The sequence below is a fragment of the Lepidochelys kempii genome, chromosome 14 (genome assembly GCF_965140265.1).
Source record: "Lepidochelys kempii isolate rLepKem1 chromosome 14, rLepKem1.hap2, whole genome shotgun sequence".
Lineage (NCBI taxonomy): Eukaryota > Metazoa > Chordata > Testudines > Cheloniidae > Lepidochelys > Lepidochelys kempii.
This window is the reverse complement of record NC_133269.1, coordinates 18,490,401-18,503,144: the sequence shown is the minus strand read 5'-3', so window position 1 is coordinate 18,503,144 and position 12,744 is coordinate 18,490,401. Positions and strand designations below refer to the sequence as shown.

The 12,744-nt window shown below is 48.8% G+C and overlaps 1 protein-coding gene across 4 annotated transcripts in view; it reads left to right on the top strand.

Annotated features, from left to right (window-relative positions):
* SEPTIN9 (septin 9) overlaps positions 1-12,744 on the top strand; it is a 260,220-nt gene that overhangs the window by 197,768 nt on the left and 49,708 nt on the right. The window lies entirely within an intron of this gene.

The window sequence follows — 12,744 nt, the reverse complement described above, 5'->3', positions numbered from 1 at the left end:
CCATTGAGCGCTCACTCCCTGCTGGTGCTGCAGCGCAGAGATAAACAGGAAGCTTGTAACAACGCATTTATCATCACGGTGAGCAGAGCTGACACGAGGGGCTGGGACCAGCCCAGGGTTCCCACTTGGGTTGGGTAAGACACAGTGCTGAGCATGAGGAAACAAAATGATCCATTGTTCCCCCTGGGAGTGGGGGCAGAAGGGAAGATATTATAGGGGTACCAGAAACAATGGTGATGGGCATGACTATAAGAATGTAGCTGGATAACTCTGCACTTACATGCCTGGGCCCTTTCCCCCCCCATCTGCCTCCACCCTTGCTCATGGATTTCTTAGATGTACAAGTACAAAGCATTATTATTAGCAGAACAGCATCTGCATTAAATGACAGGGCTGGTTCTATAAACAACCTGGGATGACAACACGCTGTTAATTAAGCTCTAGAAGAAAGAGGAGCACCATGGCAGCTTTAATAGGATTGTAGCTAAGAGTTTTCCCCTCTCTTCAGTGTTGGGTTGTCCTCCCTTCTTCTGGGTTGCACAGCACCAAAAGCAAGAAAATCTCTCCACCATGGGAATCTTTAGGGGCACAAAGAAATGCCCCTTCCACCTGGTTTGTACGTGTGCATGCATTGTACATTGACCATCATGAATACATAGGCACAATAGGCCTGTCCTACATAGCCCTTACTCAGGTGGGCTTTGCATCGGTGGGAGTTACTTACGTGAGTAAGGGCACGATTGGGGCCAGCTGTCAAATGTGGATGTCTCTATCAGGGCATGCAAAAGGCACTAGAAGAATCAGCACTCAGGAGCATTTTAGCCATATACAAGCCTCGTGGAGCACCCAGTAACGAACCTAAGTTCTCTTATGCAGAGAAATGTCCTAACAAAGACCAGCCATGCTATATGCTGTTGCTAACTCTGTTCTGAGACAGGGGAAGTGCTGGCTTGCTCAGCATTGACAACAATAGTCCAGAAACCGCCTGCTCTGCCTGTGCACAGTCATACCTCAGCTGGGAGTATTTGTACTAAGACGTAACTGACCGCCTTTGTCTGGCCCGTCATGGTAACACACCACACCACTTTGAGCAGGCATCCCTTTGTTTCCTGATGCTGTAGCACTAGCTGGACCCACAACAACTTGTGGTTAAAAATAATGAAAGGCTGAAGCACTATGAGGAAGTTCTCTAGGCTACTACTTATGCTTTGTAGTGTCTAGAGGTCTCGTCCGAGAACGGGGCTCTGGTGTGCTAGGCACAGTACAAACACACAAGACCATCCCTGTCCTGCAAATCTTACATCCTAAATAGAGAAGGCAGATGAAGGGTGGGAAGGGAAATGGGCTGAGAGAGTTCAGTTGACTAACCCAAGGTCACCAAGCAGGTCAGTGGCAGAGAGCCCAGATCGGCTAATTCCCATTCTAGTGCCATGCAGCCTCTTTGTAACTAATTTGCTTCCATGATTCCCTTTTGCTGTTCTCCACGACTGCTGATTCTCCTCCTCAGTAGATAAGGACAGAGCGAAGGGAATTCAGAGTAGAATGACAATAATAATTAAGGTGACTGGTGAGGAGCTATTGAGAAAACTAAGGGCCTGGTACTGCATCCACTAAAAGCAAATTGAAGTTTTTCCTGTTGACATCAGTAGGGACAAGAATGGATCCTAAATATGTGCCGCTTGGTCAGATAGGGGCTTGTGTGTGCAGTTTTCACACCAGTCTAATGACATGGATAGAAAAACCAATTCAGTTAAAGCCTCCAGACAGACACTGATCCTTGGTTGCATCCGATGAAGTGAGCTGTAGCTCACGAAAGCTCATACTCAAATAAATTGGTTAGTCTCTAAGGTGCCACAAGTACTCCTTTTCTTTTTGCGAATACAGACTAACACGGCTGTTACTCTGAAACCTGGTTAAAGGTGCTTACACGTGCAGGGTTTGTATTGGTTCCTGATATACAAAGGGTTGGACTGGTTTAAGCAACATAGTGAAACCATTGCCAGGCCTGTGTAGACAAGGTTGAAGAGAAATGTGGCAAACCATTTCAGAAGTGTGTGTGAGGTGCCATGCTTGGAGTAGAATTTTGGTTGGTACAGAAAGGCCGTCCTAGGAATTACGGGATGAAAGTTAGCGTGGGAAAGTCCAGCTGGCTATCAGAGAAATGCTCCTAACGGGGAGGTCTGTTTGACTTTATAATTGAATTTATAATTTATAAAGTTTATAATTCCAGAGGGAATTGGGGCAAGCTGCAGTGCTGATGTCACTCAAACTCTGATGGAGCAGAGCGCTGAAGAATCTTACTGTAGAGCCAGTCATGCTGGATTGAAACGGTCCAGCAAGCCCATTTTGAGCTCTGGGGTGACTTCCCACACTTCACTGCATTTATTTGTTCACCAAAAAAAATTACAAGATGTGCATTTTTCCCCTCGCCCATTTAATGCCGTTGGATGAGAACTGATTGTTACTTGCTGAGTGCATTTCCTGTGTGTCTTTATGCAAATCGCCTGTTGCTGTTTTTAGTTGCCCATAAATTAAGCTGCTAGTGGCTAGAGAAACACAGGTCGTGGTGAAGTAGTGCCAAATCACTCTGAAAATGTCCTGAGTTTGTGGGGGCAGACTAGCTTCAAGCTGCTTTGCAATGGTTGTGCTGGGGAGTGGGAGATGTGGTTCCTGATTCTCCATTCATTCTGATCTCCACTCCATCCATTGATAGAAGATTTTAAGGGTACGTCTACACTGCAATAAAAACCCAGTGGCACAGAGTCTTGGAGCCCGGGTCAGCTGGCTCGGGCTGCGGGGCTAAAAATAGCAGTGTAGGTGTTCAGGCTTGGACTGGAGCCCGGACTCAGGATCTCAAAGCCCAAGCTCCAACCCAAGCCCCAATGTCTACACTGCCAATTTTAGCCCCTCGAACCCAAGCTCCAAGAGCCTGAGTCAGCCGGCCCGTGGCCATGCCATGGATCTTTTATTGCATTGTAATCGTACCCTAAGCCACTGCCCCCATCCCTGTGTTCTCAGCCTGGTGTAAGTGAGAGCAGTCTGAGGGAGCTGCAAGAGGGAGTGGCGTAGAGCAGTTCCACTGGGGTTATTAGCCAAGCAGTCCGTTCTGCTACCGAACAGCTCCTTTATGCTGCTGGAATGGCTTAAAGCGGGCTTTGTGGAACAGTGAATTGGGAGCTTGGTGCATACATTTTATGTGGCAGGAGGCTATGTGGGAGAGAGGTGTCCAAACTTGGGGTGCAAGAGTGGGAGGCAACCCAATCTTGGGGTGCAAGAGCCCCTTCAGACCAGCTGATCCATTCAATCTCTGGTTAATCAGCTGCTGGCTGCAGTTAGTGTTTGGCTGAAGGTGGCAGATGAATTTCTAATGTAGGGTGAGGAGTTAGCTATTGATGGTCTCCTCTCTAGGTTCAGGACCTCTCTCCCATAAGTAGTGGGACAACACTCAAGTCTTAACTGCAGGAGGGGAGCTGTTAGCTGCCCATCAACCAGAAACACACTAGAAGACACAAGCAGCTCCGAGGCAATGTGGCATGGGAATTAGTCTGCTCTCTTCCTCAACCAGGGCAGCAGATCTCTAGCTGTGGCCCAAAGAGCAGGCCTCCCCACCTTCTGTAGGTCTGAGCATCACTGTCTCCAAGGTAACCTTTGTAGCTGCGACACTTGTGTTTGTCTATTGTCTAACAACCTCTACGTGTAAAGGCAAATCAGTAGCTGCTGGGCCTGATCCTGTCACATTCTAGGTGTCTCCTGAGTGCTCTCAACTCCTGATGATGTCAGCACATTGCACGACCGAGCTTGTGTCCTTGGTGAGCAGAGAATGATGGGAGCATTTTTCTCCCGTGCTCCTTGAGTGCGTGTCTGGCCCTGGGCCTGCCTCTCAGCAGTGACTGATGGAGCACAGTTAGAGGTCGCTGGCCTAGTGGCGCTGTGGGTCTCCCTGCTGCTAATGAGCCGCGCTGGAAGGAAGGTGCTGCTGCAGTGGCAATGCTGGGTGAAGGGAAGTGAGTCGCACCCTCTTGGCAAAGCAGCTGACGCCTCCCAAGGATGCAGAGTCGGCTTTGCATATCAACCAATGGCAAAATCCAGAATGGTTCTTTCTGTCCGTCCGTCCGTCCGTCCTGTGCCTGCTGGTGGATGCGAGCCAGGCTGGAGGTGTCAGTCTGCAGGAGCTGTTCTTTCCCCTTCCTAGCCAGGGGTCAGGCAGCCAGGCCGAGCTCGCTGAACAGGAATGTGTTGTTTTTCTTAAGAGACACAGAGCTGAACTAGCTGAGCCCCAGCTCCTTTTCCCAAACTTGCTGTAGTTTCACCTGAAAGGGTTGAGCAAAGCGGAAGGTATGTCCAGAGCTGCCCATGTGATTTGTTGGGCTCCTAGTCATAGGAGGGAATCAGGTTGTAAATTGGCTCTCCCTCTGGTACTTTAACCCGGGGGAGTGTCTGTGAGAGAGCGAAGGTTAGACTGGCCCAGGACTTGCAGAGTCTGAAATGCCCCAATACGCTGCTTGCCCTACTCATGTGTTAAGACCAGGCTTGAATTTTACGGAGCAGGCTGTGGGAACGAGCTGTCAGAGCGGATGCATTTCCCACACAGATGTTCCCTGCGCTGCAGCAGGAGGGAGAGATCATAGGTGGCAAATGGAAAACTGATGCTTCTCCAGAAGATACGAATGATGCAGCTTATTGAATTCAGGGAAACAGTCAGAATTGCTCCCTGGTTTCTTGCCAATCAAAACAAATTCACAACTGCAAAAGTACTTGATTCCAAAAGTTCCCCTCACTATCTAAAGTACTGATATAGTCCCTCACAGTCTTTAGTGTGAAAAGAAAAGGAGTACTTGTGGCACCTTAGAGACTAACCAATTTATTTGAGCATAAGCATTCATGAGCTACAGATGAAGTGAGCTGTAGCTCACGAAGCTTATGCTCAAATAAATTGGTTAGTCGCTAAGGTGCCACAAGTCCTCCTTTTCTTTTTGCGAATACAGACTAACATGGCTGCTACTCTGAAACCAGTCTTTAGTGTATTTACCTTCACAACACCTCTGTGAGGCAGAGCAGTGCTATCATCCCCACTTTACAGATGGGGGAACTGTGAGGCTCAGAGACGCTAAGTGACTTGTCCATGTTCACACAGGAATTCTGTGATAGAGCAAGAACTTGAACCCAGGTCTTCCAAGTCCAAGGCCAGAGCCCTAATCACTGGACCGTCCTCCTCTCACTCTTCAGTTTCCCCCCACTCAATGCTCCCATTCAACGCTGCGTTCTCCTGACTCTTAGAACCATTGATAATGGAGTATCTTTACCACAGCATATGGGGGGCAAAAAATTTATGGCCAAAACTCTGGCCAAAAAGATGACTGGTGAATAACCAGCTACTGCAAATGTCTGGGGAGTTTTTTTGTGTTTGTTTGTTTTTACATCTGTTCTCAAACAGGAACTGCAGCTATTTAGTGCAAGTCTCTGCATTGCTCCTGTTGCTGGGGCTGCCCCGCAGTGGCAGGACCGGGTCTTGTTTGTTCTGAATCCTTGGAGTTTGGATTGGGTTCATTCACCCCCAGAAAGTGTAAGGTTTCCCTTTTGTGGGATTAAGCCGCTAAGTAAATTTCTGCTTGCAGCCCTGTTCAGAAATGAATGGGGTCTTTGCCCAGGCCCAGGCATATGCTAAGCAAGGATTATGCTGTTTAAATAGGGAGTTCAACCAGTGCCAAAAACTGACAACTTGAAGAAGAAAATTGCATTTTATGTAGGAGGAGGGACTCGGGGCTCTGCCACAATCGAATGTAACAAATATTAATATCTAATTCCAATACAATGATTATAGCTAACTCTTATATAGTTCTCTTCACCAATAGATGTCTAAGCGCTTTACCCTGGAAGACGTGTATTATTGCCAGGACCGGCTCTAGGCACCAGCAAAGCAAGCACGTGCTTGGGGCGGCACAATGCCAGGGGTGGTGGCATTCCCACATTCCTTTTTTTTTGTTTTTTTTTTGGCTTGGGCAGTTGCGCTCTCGGAGCTTGGGGCAGCAAAAAACCTAGAGCCGGCCCTGATTATTGTCCTTCCATTTTGGGGTGAACTAAGGGATAGAGAGGTGAAGTATCTTATCTAAGGTCTCAGTGCAGGCGAGTGGCAGCTGATTCATTGATTCATAGATTACAAGACCAAAAGGAACTATTGTGATAATTTAGACTGACCTCCTGCATATCACAAGCTTCCCGGAATTAATTCCTGTTTGAACTAGATCAGATCTTTCAGAAAAACATCCACTCTTGATGTAAAGATTTCCAGTGATGGAGACTCCACCACAAACAACCCTTGGTGACGACTAGTGGGGAGGGACACAAAGGGGGGCATGTGGCCTCACCACCTGATGCCCACACATGACTCCTCCCAGCCCAGGGCCTCCACGCTCTCCCCAGCCTGTCTCTTCCCTATCCCACGTTACCTGGCTGCACCACGCTGGGCAGCGTCCCCTCCCAGGCAGCGTGGGAGAGTACAACAGCCAGGCAGCATGGCCGGAACAGGAGAGACTCTGGCCCTGCCTCTTCCCTTCCGGCTTTGGCCCTGCCAGCTGCTGGCCCCTTGTCCCCCCCACCCCCCCCAGCATTTGGCGAGGGTCATGTGACCCTCTGGGCCCCTCCCACCTGTCGCCCTTGAATGCTTCCAATGGCTAATTACCCTCACTGTTAAAAATTTGAATTGCACTGGCTAGAATCTGATTTGCGGACCGGAGTCCTTCCCTGTTCAGTGGCTCACACTGCCTCCTATTGACTTTAATGGAGCTTCACTATGGTCTGAATTTGCTCCATTTTCTGCTCCTGATCTGAGAGTTGCAATACAAGCGGCTGGAGTTTCCAAGGTGCAGAACACCTGCAACACCCATTGAAGCCAGTAGGAATTATGAGTGATTGGCACCACTGCAAATTGGGCCATTTTATTTACCAAAAATAAAATACAAACAGTTTGGTGTCTGAGCCCTATTGCTGTGCGGTAAACCAGGGATCAATGCGATGTGCGCCTGTATGGATTGTAAACCACTCTTCAGAGCTCTGTTGTTAAGAGCCAGAAGGCCGAACGTCTGGCTGCCAGAACCTTGCACTCTGTACTGTGTCCAAAATAGCGTATCAATTGCCGAGTTAAAACTAGAACCCAGCAATCCTGTCTCCTAGCCTGGTGCCCGTCCAGTGGGCCATATGGCCACCCATTCCAAGATAAGCAGCAGCGGACCCTGGTGCAGCCTTTGGATGGGATTGCCCCAAGGAAAACCTGGGCTCCTGTGGAAAGTGCTACTGGCACTGATGATTCATGACATACCACGGAGTCTCCTCTGGGAGCCGGTACTGAACCAGTGCCCCAGCAGAATTTCTGGCACCCTGGGCTGCTTCTGGGCCTGATTCTCCACTGCCTTGTACCAAGGGGATATAAAATGCTGCCATTGGTGTGCATGGAGAATTTTGATCTGGTCTAGTTTTACACTCACACGTGTAAGTGGCTGTGCAAAGGAGGGGAGAATCAGGCCCAGTGTTTTGGAGGAGATGCAACACTGACAGCATGTCCCCTTGTGCATAGTGCAAATCTGTGACGCTTCTCATAAGAACACGGGGGGTTGCCCAGAATTATTCCTAGCCCCAAAGTTTTTAGAGAGAGGCAGGGTGATCTTGTGAATTATGACCCTAGACCGGGGTGCAGGAGTCCTGGATCCAATTCCTGGATCTACTATAGATGTCCTGTGTGACCTTGGGCAAGTCACTTAATCTCTGTGTTGCTCACTAGCAACTGGTGATAAGAATCCTTCCTGCCACTAACCTGCTGTCGTTTTGGGCAGTAAGCTCTTCGGGATAGGGACTGTCTCTTCCTATCTCCATTTATAGAAACTAGTATAATTGGGCCTCAACCTCAGCAGCCTGTTGGTGCTACTACAGCACAAATGTGAGAGGTGGTCGTGTTGCTATTACAAGCAATTCCTCTGTGCCAGTGATACTCCGACTGAGGCTTCGGCGCCTCAAGTGAGTCTTTAATGAGTTGCTGGAGCCTCTTTGCAGTGCGTGATATTAAAACACAGTGTGACTTAACTATTAACCAATCAGGAGGCTTTTACTATGTTGTTAACCCATTGTAGTTGATAAAATAATAATACTTGGTCAGTCATTTTGCGTGAGAATGATATATGTGGGGATATATGTAATCTAAATATTTCCCTGTCATACTGTTTAAATATGACTAGATAGTACTGTAGTAAATGGAACAATGAATTCACACGACTGTGGCTATTTTGGGTCACGTTGATTGCTAATTTGGCTCCTGAACCCCTGAGGTCTTGAGTATCACTGCTCTATGCAAACAGTCCACAAATAACTTTGATGAAATGTACTGTTCTAAATGCCCAGCGTGTCTCTTTGGTAGAGTCAGGGGATGTCTCTTTATAGTCTTTGTGCTTGGGGGCTCATTCTCCCCACCCTTCAATCGTTTTTCTGGGTGGGCTCTTTGTGTTGCCTCTGCAGCTGAAACAGTAAGTCCGATCGAAAGAGCGTGTAAGAGTCCCGTGATACGTGAGCAACCAGCCCCACGGTATGTGAGTTACCAGCCATGATGCAGTGTTTATAAGATGTGCTACAGCAGTGGTTCTCAAAGCCGGTCCGCTGCTTGTTGAGGGAAAGCCCCTGGCATGCCGAGCTGGTTTGTTTACGTGCCGAGTCCGCAGGTTCGGCCAATCATGGCTGCGGGAAGGGCAGCCCGCATGTCCTTTGGCCCGCGCCGCTTCCTGCAGTCCCCATTGGCCTGGAGCGGCGAACCGTGGCCAGTGGAAGCCGCGATCAGCCAAACCTGCGGACTCGGCACGTAAACAAACCAGCCCGGCACGCCAGGGGCTTTCCCTCAACAAGCAGTGGACCGGCTTTGAGAACCACTGCACTACAGCGCTTGACTTGTTGAGGGGAGAAACTTTTTCTGCAGTTTTCTGCTGCTCACAAACAAGGCTAACATCACAAATCCGAGTCTGTGTGGAACAGTGAGGACAGTAGTAGTACGCACGGCTCATGCAGCACCTCATGGTCTTGGACGCCATCCAATGGTCCAGGGACATCTATGTCGAACACATCACCGGCCACCGACAGTACCAGGAGGTGTGAGCCGGTACGACATCGTGCATCAGCTATGGGAAAGGGACTGAGAGACTTTTTCCATTGGACCATATGAACTGGAATCATAAACTCACTGAACATTAAATCCCACCAAATGAGGGTAAATCCATCCTCATCATCTTATCCACTCATACTCCACACCTGAACATAGCCATTATATGGACAAAATACCCCCATATCTCAGTGTCTGTACTTTGACCCGTTAAACTTTTACCGCCAATCGGGGAGATTGCAGATTACGTATTCCTTACGCCACCCGTTCCTAAACCGAATTTCGCACCCCTTGATAATCTGTACTTTATTCCCTGATAACCAGAAACTTCTATGCTTAAACTCTGTACCATTTTCTTTTTACTTCAACATCATCTTAATAAAATTATTAAATCTGTAAAAAAAGAAAAAAGACTTCAGTTTCAAATATAACAGGCTGGCCAAGCATGTTATGTTCTCCCTCCAGCAGCTCACTCACGCAGAGGATAAGTACTTGCTACTGCTAGCAATTCGTGGAGTTACTCCTTTAGTTCAAGGGGTAGAATTCCATGCTGTTTGGGTAAAGTTTCTGGTTCAGTCCCTGCTCGTGACCCAGAGTAGGGACATTTCACAAGCATCCAGGAAATGGTTGTAATCCTGAGCATGTGTAATTATTTTAATAATAGTTAAGTGTAGATTAGCCACCATTTATAAAGTCAGCACACATCTGAGAGACCGCACTGATTTCCTGTTCTAAGCACAGATGGAAAATGCAGCACCTCAGACACAGCTGCGTGCTAACTCTTGGCACATGATGGCTTTTCAGTGGTAACCATTTTATATTGATAGCTCTTGTTCGAAGGCCCCGATCCTGCTCTCTTTAAGACATTGACTTCAGCATGAGCGTGACTGAGTCCTACATCAGCAAGGCCCTGTCACGGTTTAGGTGAGCCTGCTGGCTTGCATGACCCAGTCCTGGCCCTTAACCTAATGAAAACCTGGAGTGACCTTAAAAAATGATGGGCCCAGCTGCTACTGGGCAAGGCCCTGTTTGGCATCTCGCATGGGATTTTCACTATTAAGGAGCTTAAAACACTAATGCTCATTGATAGGGTTTAGCGCTTTATTAAGTCATAAAAAGTGGTGTAATCCAGCTGCAGGGTAAACAGATTGAGGCTGGATTTCCAGCCTCGGTTTCAACGCAGTGACGGCACTTTCTCAGCAATTGTTATTTGTGGCGATCAGTAAAGTGAGGGGCCGGAATCAATCCTGTCCAGTCTGTTTTCCAGCCCGTTTTCAGAGGGATACATGCCAACTTCAGCAACCTTGCCAGAGCTGATTGGCAGCCAGGGGAAGAGAAGAGAAGGGAAGGCAGCCATCGGGATGAGCGGGGTTAACATTGTAATCGGCAGGGACCTACCACCGGACAAGGGAAATAAGGCGGCTCAAGCCAATTCTTAGGGGAGAAGGAAAGCAGAATGTGAGTTATAGAGCCTGCCGCAGACAACAGAAAGCAACAGAACAGGCACAAAATGCTACTTGAAGTCCGGGGGTTTAGGCACCAGTTGGGTTTGGGTTGCATGGCCTTTGGCTGATTTTCCTGCAGAAGAGTATTTCGTACACGGCTAGGATCCCAGAGGGCTGGTGGCATAGCAGCAGCTCCTTTGGTCTAGTTATCAGAAATCTGTCTAAGGGTTTGATCTTGGAGGGAGGACTGCTGATGCTGATAACACGTCTGATCTGTGCGTTCTCCCTACCCGGTTTCAAAGCAGTAGGGGCGCACAGTTTGATCTTTCTTCACCTCTTCAATGCCCTATGATCCTGGTCCTGCAATGTACTGTCTCCTGGGATAGCTTTAAAATATATATATATCCCTGAGGATCAAAGAATCTACGCAACAGTATTGGAGCCTAGACAACCAGGTCTCAGAACAAGGGAGCCATTTTAGCTTTAATCTGGGGAAGACAATGGACTTGGAGAATAGAGGAAGGAGTGCCCTTAAATTAATTTGCTGAGCCAAGCAGCCTCAGCATGTCTCCATTTCCGTGGTCTGTGTGATCTGCTGCAGAGATGGTGGACAGGTAGGCAGCGCCCACGGTGCAGTGACCACTCCTGAAAAGCACTGGGCACCAAAGCCTGGTTCCATTCATCCCAGGGCCTGGCTGGTTCAAGGGTATCCGGGCTCGGGCTGCCTACGTGCACCAGTGCAATGACAGCGGTGGCGCCAGGCATTCCAGCCTGGCCATTTTACATTGTGATAATCTTCGGGAATCCCGCCTTCCTGCTTGCACTGGGGGGAAGTGGAGGCTAGGGAGGCCCTTCTAATGCAAATATTTGAGGATGTCGGCTAGGTAATGTTGGGGGTGGGGTGGGATGTAGGCTGCCTTTGGGTTTATTTACTGTAGCAGACTGCTGTGTGGTTGAAATAATCCAAGGGGCGCTCCCAGGGGCTGCCTGGCTTTGTATTCCATCCCACTAAAAAGTCCCCACTAGCTGCCGTCCCTTTAACTATGAAAAGAGCCTCCGTTCGCACAGCAGGCCCCAAGTCCCTATGACACTAGGCACCCAAAGGCGAAGTGCCAGCCTCACCCCAAGGATGTTAACAACTTCCCGCTGCCGGCACAGCTGGGAGGGGACCATAGCTCCTGCTGGCACCCCGGGTTGGGAATGCAGGGGCAGGGCAACCAGGCACTTTGCCCAAACTGAAGCGGTGATGCTGTGTTAGGAGGTAGCATCACAGCACACAGCCCTCTGGGGGTGGTTTTGAATGTGGAGTCAGGATGGGTGGGTCTGCCCTAATGCCCTGTCTATAATTGTCAGTGCTTTTTAACCCTGGTGGAGCCACAGTGTGATGAAAACCCTCCATCCTGCCCTCGGTGAATACGCAACCATGTAAAATGGCGCTTGCTCCAGTGCAATTTACCCTGGTGAGTCACTGGGGTAAGGTGCAGTGTGTCTTCACTAGAGGTTTGTACCCATGCAGCTCCATGGATGTCTAGACAGGGCCTGAATCGATCTCTGCTGCTGATGCTCTTTCTCAGTGAAAATCCCTGCTAAGACACTGCCATTCCTGATAGCCATCTAGTCCAATCTCTAAAGCTGGCAAGGACCCTTCAAGGGAACTGGTCCCTATCACTCCATTGAGGGCATGCACAGTATACACAGTACAGACACGTTCTTACAAGTAGACACAGGCCAAGCCAGCTAATGAATGCATCCGATGAAGTGAGCTGTAGCTCACGAAAGCTCATGCTCAAATAAATTTGTTAGTCTCTAAGGTGCCACAAGTCCTCCTTTTCTTTTTGCGAATACAGACTAACACGGCTGCTACTCTGAAATCTCTCAGAAGTGTGGATCCAAATGTCTAGGCCTTTTCGGGTCTGTCTATGCTGCAATTAAGCACCATGGCTAGCCCATGTAAACAGGCTTGGACTGTGGGGCTGTAAAACTTGCAATGTAGATGTCCGGGCTTGGGATGGAGCCTGAATTCTGCAAGGGGAAAAGGTCCCAGAGCCCAGCCTGAGCCTGGATGTCTACACTGCAGTTTTACAGCCCCGCAAGTCCGAGTCCACTGACCCAGTCAGCCGTGAGTATTTCATGCAGTGTAGACATACCCTTTGTCTTCGCAAGCCT